Here is a 7,955-nt window from a genome sequence, read left to right as displayed (position 1 = left end):
TCTCTCTCTCTTTCCTTCCTTCTTTTTTTTTCATTTGACATGGGTCTTATTTTTGGAATCCAGCTTGCCTAGAATTTGGGATCATCCTGCCTTAGTCTACTAAGTGCTGGTATTACAGGTATATATCACTATATCCCACTGGTATGTCACATTTACATTGTACTGAGTCCAACTCAGACAGCCAATCAGTATTTATTTTACCTATTTATTAGAGTTTATTAGTTGTACAAGGAGATTTTTGATCTCTCTTTCTCTAAATATGTCTTGAGTCTCACCCTCCCTGTCACCCTCTCCCTTCCTCCTCCCCCTCCTACACCCATCTCAACATGCTTCGGCTCCGTTTCCATATGTGTGCATAAAGTACTTTGACCATTTTCACTCTCCTTCCCCCCTCCATTTTCCTTCCCCCTCCCATAGGACCTTCTCCCCAGAAACACATGTTTCACCTTCCTACCTTCCTAATCATTTTTGTTACAGGGCATGCTACCTGCCAAAGGAGCATCTCTGTGGTATTTCATACATGGATAATACATACAATATTTCAATCAACTTGATTGAAATTAAAATGGATTACTACTGCTCATGATTTTCCAGTGTAGTGGGTAAGGGGTAGGAACATGGAGAACCTGGCCTTGGAGGAAGGCCTCATATTGGCGACACACCTGGAGCTCCTGAGCTTTAATATCACCTTGTGCTGGAGTGGCTTAGAACCAGAAGCTCTGGTAATGCCGCTAGCTGGCACGGCACCTCCCTTGGCCCCCTGTCCTACTCTTGGAAGCATGCGGCCCCAAGTCTTCAACACAGGGCCTCCCACATAGCCTTTGCATAGCCCTGGAGGCAGGGATTTTCATGATTTATTATCTTCTTTCCATTGTTGTTTGAGAGCTTCCACCCTCCATGGAGACCAGGTCCTGTGGGTCACCCTGGGCGGGGGGTAGGGGGTAGGGGGGGTTAGAGGCTCATTGGCAGAGTGTGAGTCACTTGCTTTAGCCACTGATAACCCCTGTTCTGTCCCTTTCTGATTCAGCGGTGGTAGATCTCTGTCTTCTCCCTTTGGTTCAGAGAAACTGTGCTTCCCAATTTTGGGGTGTCTCCATTTCCAGGAATCCCAGATTACTTGCCTTTGTCACTAGCTGCCATGTTCTGAGTACGTTTGGTCTATGAGGAGAAAGAAGCTGAAGAAAGACATGAGGAGAAGTAGCATGGGGCAGGTGAGTGGTTTCCCATGGAGATCTGTGCATGCTTGCATCCAGGCCATTTAGCTTCAGGTGTAGATCAATATTTGACTCGAACCAATACATATCCAGAAACAGAACTACAGGAGCTGGTGCCAGGAAGGAGTGCTATCCATGAACTCGAGCTAATTTAACGATTCCCAAATTCGGTATAATCGAATTCTTTCTTCAGAGTTCCCTTCAAGTTTGTTACCGAATGTTTCCCTTTTTCTTGTTAAGCTCTTTTGGGAGCTCTTGGAGCTCTTCAGGTAAGGAGACCCGAGTCACAAAGAACTGAAGTGATTTACTTAGGCTCACTGTCAGTAAGCTTGCTGAGGGGATGTTTGAGGACTTTCAGATTCAGCAGGTGGCGGCTTCTGTCCGGCCACCTCAAAGAAACCTTCAGTCTAAACAAAATCAATTTGTTTCCTATTCCCACTCAGCTTCATGGCCATTCCCAGAGCCTCACTGGATTCCTATCCACTGGGGGTGGAACATGCGGCGCCCACAGCAGCATGAACAACAGAAGCAGGAGAGAAAGGACTTAACATAGTGGGGAAACCTGCCCATTCGCCAGCTCACCGAGTCAGATAATATCCTGGGGGAGGGGGGAGGCAGGGTTTGGCCGTGGGTGTCTCGGCAGAATGGGCATCATGACGCTGGAGAGCAAGAGCTGGTAGCATAGCAGGTTGGCTTTCTGCCTTGTTTTTTTTCTGCTCTAGTGGTCATTCTGGGATGCCAAGGGTCTGGGGTCTGTTTCACATGTGACTGGAGAAGGCTTGCATTTCTTTCCCTCCGCTTCCATTTTTCCATTTGTTCCCACCAAGGAAGGCCATACGTGAATAGCATGGAAGGAAGGATATTAGATATCAGTTTTTCTTAGCACTGAAGATCCTGCAGTTAGATAAGAAACATTCAGTTCATGAATCAGATCTGGTTTAGGAAATGGAACACCTCCCTGCACCCCCCCCTCCCAGGGAGAGGTGGTATGGGGAAAGATGGCTGGCTCTGGGGTCAGACTGGACTGTGTTTTCATGTTGATTCTATCACATGGCTTCTCTCCTCTTCCTAGCTACTGGACAATTACAGATGCTTAGGACTTGGTAGATCAGAGTTCACAAATGGCACAAATTGTACTGCTTTCCAGAGAAAGTAAAATTAAATCCCATAGCTGAGTAACAAATCGCCTGTGAGACTTGATTTCAGTCCAGGGGCAGAAGTTGCTCCTCCTGTATGAGATATCATCCTGGAGGGAACCGTCCATCTTGGAGCTGAGAGGCAGGGTGGGTGCAAGGACCACACCCAAAGAAGATGGCTCTTCTGTAGCTATCAGTGGGCTTCCCTTCCTGCTCATCTCTTTGAAGACAGATACCTGAAAGAGGAAAGGCATGGCCATGGAAGCAGGCATCTATTCTTCCAGTCATCTTTTTGCATGTAGACTACATGCCAGCGACTCTTTTTGGCAGTGTCAACACAGAGATAAGCAAGAAGAGGCCGGCACTATCTTCATGTGTGGTGTGTGTGTGTGTGTGTGTGTGTGTGTGTGTGTGCACGTGAGAGTCTCTATGTGCATGTGTGTGTGTGAGATTACATAATGAGACAAATGAATATCTCATAGAGTTAAAAAAAATGAAGCTAGGATCCACAAAAGAAAAAAAAAAGGCAAGCTGAGAAGGGACTCAGAAAGCTGTGGGGTTTTGCACTTCCAGACAGGTGGTCAGAAAGGGCTTCTCTGATTAGATGGCCTTGTGCAGAGAATTGCAGGAAGTGTAAAAGGAAGCCACACAGAGAGGGAAGAGGGAACAATCATAGCACAGGCCCTGAAATTTCACTTAATGCTCTTTCCTTCCCTGTTTAGACCAGCCCTGCAGTGAGTATATCATTCTCCTCATTGGAAGACAAAATCACCGAGGCTCAAAACCACTAAATAACTTCCCCCAAATTATAGCCAGTGCCTGATGGAGCCAGAGTCAGACTATTCTTGTCTGATTTTATTCTTGTCTGTTAACAGTTGCATGCTACAAGCAAAGTGTTCTGTGACTCTCTTTGCCATGGGAATGGGGAAAAGAAGCATGCCGGGAGGTAGGGCAGAGGGCAATAAGGAGCAGGACTCTGGGATCCTATAATTCCTTCTGTCTCTCTCCCAGTGTCTGTCCACCCACTGGCTGGCTTCCATTGGTTATTATCTGAAATCATTGCCTGGATCTGAGTAAGTTCATTTTCCAACTCCTTTCACCTTTGAGGACAAGTCTGTCTGGACCAGGGAAAAATCCAGCCCCCTTCCCCTCCTCCCTGCCCTTATCAGGTGTGTTACACAGCCACACAAATAGCTGCAGGAACCAATTTTAATTTCCTTGCAGGAGGCCCAAACAGTTTTTTTTTCTTTCCATATTTGTTAGGAAAAAAAAATCTTAGCCAAGAAACCACTCTTTTGAGGACACAAATTGGGCCAAGTTCCTGGGCGGTCTCTCTGCTTGTTCAGTGATTGTCCTGTGTGACCCTGAACCTGTCCCCTTGGTCACTTATCCCCTGCCTGGCACTTGGTTAATAAAGTTTTCTCAACCTCAAGGAGGACGCTGATGCGGTTAATAGGCCTGGGAGCCTCCCTGGGCTCCTGCAGGTTGCTGTTGCTTGCAGGAGATTCTCCAGTATGGCTGTGAGCTACAGAGAAATTAACCTCACAGTGAGGGCTGGGAGCCAGTGTCTTGAGGCATTTCATTAGGTGAAATGAAAAGGCAGAGGGAGGTGGCCTGGTGTGGTGGGAAGGGCACACAGCTTTGATGTCAGATACACCTCGGGGTTTGCCTCCCTTCTCTGCCATAGAAGTTTCTTTTTCTTTTTCTCTAAAAAATCTGTACAAGCTACTGGCTGTCTCTGCACATCGGACCTTTTAATTTGTTTGAGAAAACAAAGACAAAAACACCTCTCTCAGGAATAGACCACTGGGGTCGTAATGTTGTTGGAAACAAATAGAAGAATAGCAGAATCGGGTCCATGGGTAGGATTTCAATATGTATTCCCTGCTGGTTTGGAGACAGGCTCTCACCGACCTTACCATCACAGGGCCAGAGGAGGTAAGGGTGGATACCAAGTGGGATTTGCAATGCCCAGCGGTTCCTGGAACTCTTTATTTAGAAAGTGTTCCTCATTAGCTTCTCTCTGGAGACTTGCAAGATTTCCTCGGAAACTCATCCCGTGGTTGGTCGTCAGTAGGCATTGACTTCCAACCGAGGTTCCTCCACTGCATTTCAGTTAGGAGGTGGGGGAGATCTAATGCCTGAACACTGTGGTGTCTCTGCCCTGGCCCTGCCCATGTCTTTAGTGGCCTTCTCTCCTCTCTCCCCTGGCTTGCTGGGATGCCTTACTTGGCTTTGCCTTCTCCTGGTCTTCACCACCCTTCCTGAGATCTAATTGGGGTATTTGTGTCTTGGTCTCTTCTGTTTTCCTTCTAAGCCAAATGAGCTGTTTCCTTCTTTGTTCTCATGCTAGCTAATGCATCGTGTCTTTTTTTGTGATACTGGAGTACTTCTGTGTCTCAACTGAAAGAGGAAGAGCTGTTGAAAGGACAGGACTTGGAACTCATGGACTGTGGGAGGCTCCACACAGGGCACAAGGCCTGATGTGAATGAAGCAGTAGTAGGTACAGAGATGTGCATCATCTACAGCAGTAAATCATTTGGCTGTCATGTTGCAGATTCCAAAGTTTGCCAAGAGTTAGAGAATTGTGAGTTGTTGTTTTCTCTTTCCTTCCTTCCTTCCTTCCTTCCTTCCTTCCTTCCTTCCTTCCTTCCTTCTCTCTCCTTTCTCTCTCTCTACCACTCTCTCCTCTCTTCTTCTTCTTCTTCCTCCTCCTCCTTCTCCTCCTCCTCCTCTTCCTCCTTCTCCTCCTCTTCCTCCTCCTCCTCCTCCTCCTCCTCCTGTGTAGTATTCAGGTATGAACACAGATACTTGCACTTTTATGATTTGGGCCATACCTCCAGAATTTTTTTTTTTGATTTAGTTTTTCCCAGGTAGGGTCTTGAGGTTTTTTTGTCCAGGCCTGCCTAGGATTGCAATCTTCCTACCTACATTTCCTGCATAACTGGGATTACAGATGCATGCCACTACATGCCCAGCTTGTTTGTTAAGATGAGGTGCTACTAAATTTTTATGTGGGTTGAATAGCAATCTTTCTGATTTATGCCTTGCTAGTAACTGTAACTAAGGATATGTATTTCAATGCCTGGCTCCATTAAAAAAAATGGAGGCAGGGTCTTCATAAATTTTCTAGGCTAACTTTGAAGACTTGCACTCAAGATCCTCTATTCTCAGCCTCCTGAGTAGTAGGATTACAGGCATAAACCACCAGGTCTGGCAAGATTCTCTCTTTCTCAATTGAATGAAAGTAAATTCATACATAGTTAGACACTGCATAAGTTCATGTTGTGCAGTGGCGGGCTGCATGTATGACAGTAGTCCTAGGAGACCATGTGGCTCAGGTGGCATAGCCATTGTAGTTCATGTAAGTATACTCTGGGATGTTCACTCAGTCACCAAGTTGCTTTATGAGGTATTTCTCAGAACCTACTGCTGGTATTCAACTGTGCAAGACTGAGTGATAGTAAATGACGTAATGGGACATTCAGTTATTTCATTCATTCCAACTTGTTGAATGGCTTTCTGACTCCATTTGACAGCTTGAGCACATCCCTTCTGTCCCAACGCAATTGGGTATTGGGCAGTGCAGGAAGAGCGAGCAGAGATTCGAGGGTGTTCTTCTGAGAGAGAGTGTTCTTCTTAGTGAGAGTTTGAGCTTTCGGTTTGGAATCCCAGCAATGTCTCTCTGTGCTTTGTTAATTAGGGATGAGGGGAGGGGGATGTCAATAATGAAACACTGGGCTTCGCAGCAGCCTTCAGTTCCCCACACATGTCCCACAGGTATCTTCCTAGGCACCATTTCCTCAGGGATGACAGATGATTTGGGGACAGCGTGGCTGCTTCGTGTTGGCAGAGGTGTTAAGTGGAGTAATTCTAGCTTAACACAGTGCAAGGATGTTCTTTTTCACCCATGTAGCAGTCTAAACTGAGTTAAGGATTATTACATGGCCTGAAACCAACCAACCAACCAACCACACACACACACACACACACACACACACACACACACACACACACACACACACCCCTTATGAAGGAGCAAATGTGGTGAGGTAATCTATCTGTGGATCACAATGCTTAAACTACTTATAATCTGGCCATGTATGAATAAGTTTAATGACCCTGAGCTGTTTCCTTCAGGCAATCGAGGCTCTTTCCATCTTTTGGCTCCAAGACAGGAAAGATATAGTGGAAAAGACACACTTACCTCTTAATAATACCAATCATAGATTAAATGCATCATTGACTGGATTCAGGTGGGGGTGAATATGTAGTCCTTGGCAGCTATCTCCTGGCAATGACTATTCTGAAGAAGGGGAATCATGGATCTATCTCTCTCCCTCCCTCCCTTCCTCCTTCCCTCCCTCCCTCCCTTCCTCCTTCCCTCCCTCCCTCCTCCCCCCCCCCCGCTGTGCTTCAGATTTTGAGGAACAAAGCCGGGTATTTCAGTGTAACTAATCTGGACCTGATACAACCCCTCAGACTCTCCCATCTTCTCTGTGAGCTACGCATCAGAGGAATGATTATAAAGCTGCTGCTTTGTACCAGACATCCTGGTGGGTGTTAGAGGGCATCTGCTCTATACCAGAATCATCTTCATCATCCATCTTGGTTTCTGGTACAGAGCAGGTTGGCTTGGCTTGAAGGTACGTTTGGAGGAATTGGAGGGGAAGGGCCACAGAGGAAAAGCTCCCAAATGGAGATAGAATGAAGAAAGGTGAGTTACAGCTGTAAGGACAGGGCAAGATTCAGAAAGAAGAGTAGCAGTTCATAGACAGGGTAGTCAAGCTAGCATCCTGCAGCTCCAGGGCTTGAGATATGTGCTTCTGAATCTTACTTTCTTCATGACTATAAAAAAAAGAAAGTACCTTTCCGAGAACTTCACTGCACAACACCTGTTTGTTAGCTGGTAGATGCCAGACTCTTACAGCACCTGAGTATAGTAAGTATATCCATTAGGAAAGGTGTACAGTGTGCTGTTCTGAGATTGTTACATTCTGAGCCAGATTGCACAGTGGTGTGTGTGTGTGTGTGTAAGTATGCAGAGATTATGTCCTGGACCCAACAGAAGCATGAAGCATGCAGGGCTACAACACAATTCTTCATCCAGGAAGCTTGTGTTTACAGGCTGGCACTGTGGGAATGCTGGCCTATGGACTCAGGCAGTGGAGAAGATGCACACAGGAATCCAAAGACTGCAACCTTGCTCCTTTCTGGGTTCGGGTCACCACATGCTTTCATTGTCAGGAAATCATGGAATGCTGAAGCCAGAACAGCTTGCTTAATTGTTTATATGGGAAAGGGCAAGTACTTTAAACTTTGGTAAACCTGGATTCCAGTTCTAGTTCAGGCATTTGTGACCACAGGGAAAACACATTTTGTTCCTTCAATGGGTCAGGAAAAGTGAATAATTCGCCCAAGGTTACAGAACTCGCATGTAAAATTATTTCAATCATCAGTGATAACAAACTACTGCAAAGCTTATAGAGGGCTGGGGGAAGGGCAGGAAAAGAGACACAATAGGGAAGGTTATTCTGAGAAAAATATATTTGCTTTTGAAATAGCATGGGGGGGGGAAACTCTTGGGTACAATTAATCCACATT

This window comes from Dipodomys ordii, unplaced genomic scaffold (genome assembly GCF_000151885.1).
Source record: "Dipodomys ordii isolate 6190 unplaced genomic scaffold, Dord_2.0 Scaffold117, whole genome shotgun sequence".
Lineage (NCBI taxonomy): Eukaryota > Metazoa > Chordata > Mammalia > Rodentia > Heteromyidae > Dipodomys > Dipodomys ordii.
This window is presented reverse-complemented; position numbering follows the sequence as displayed.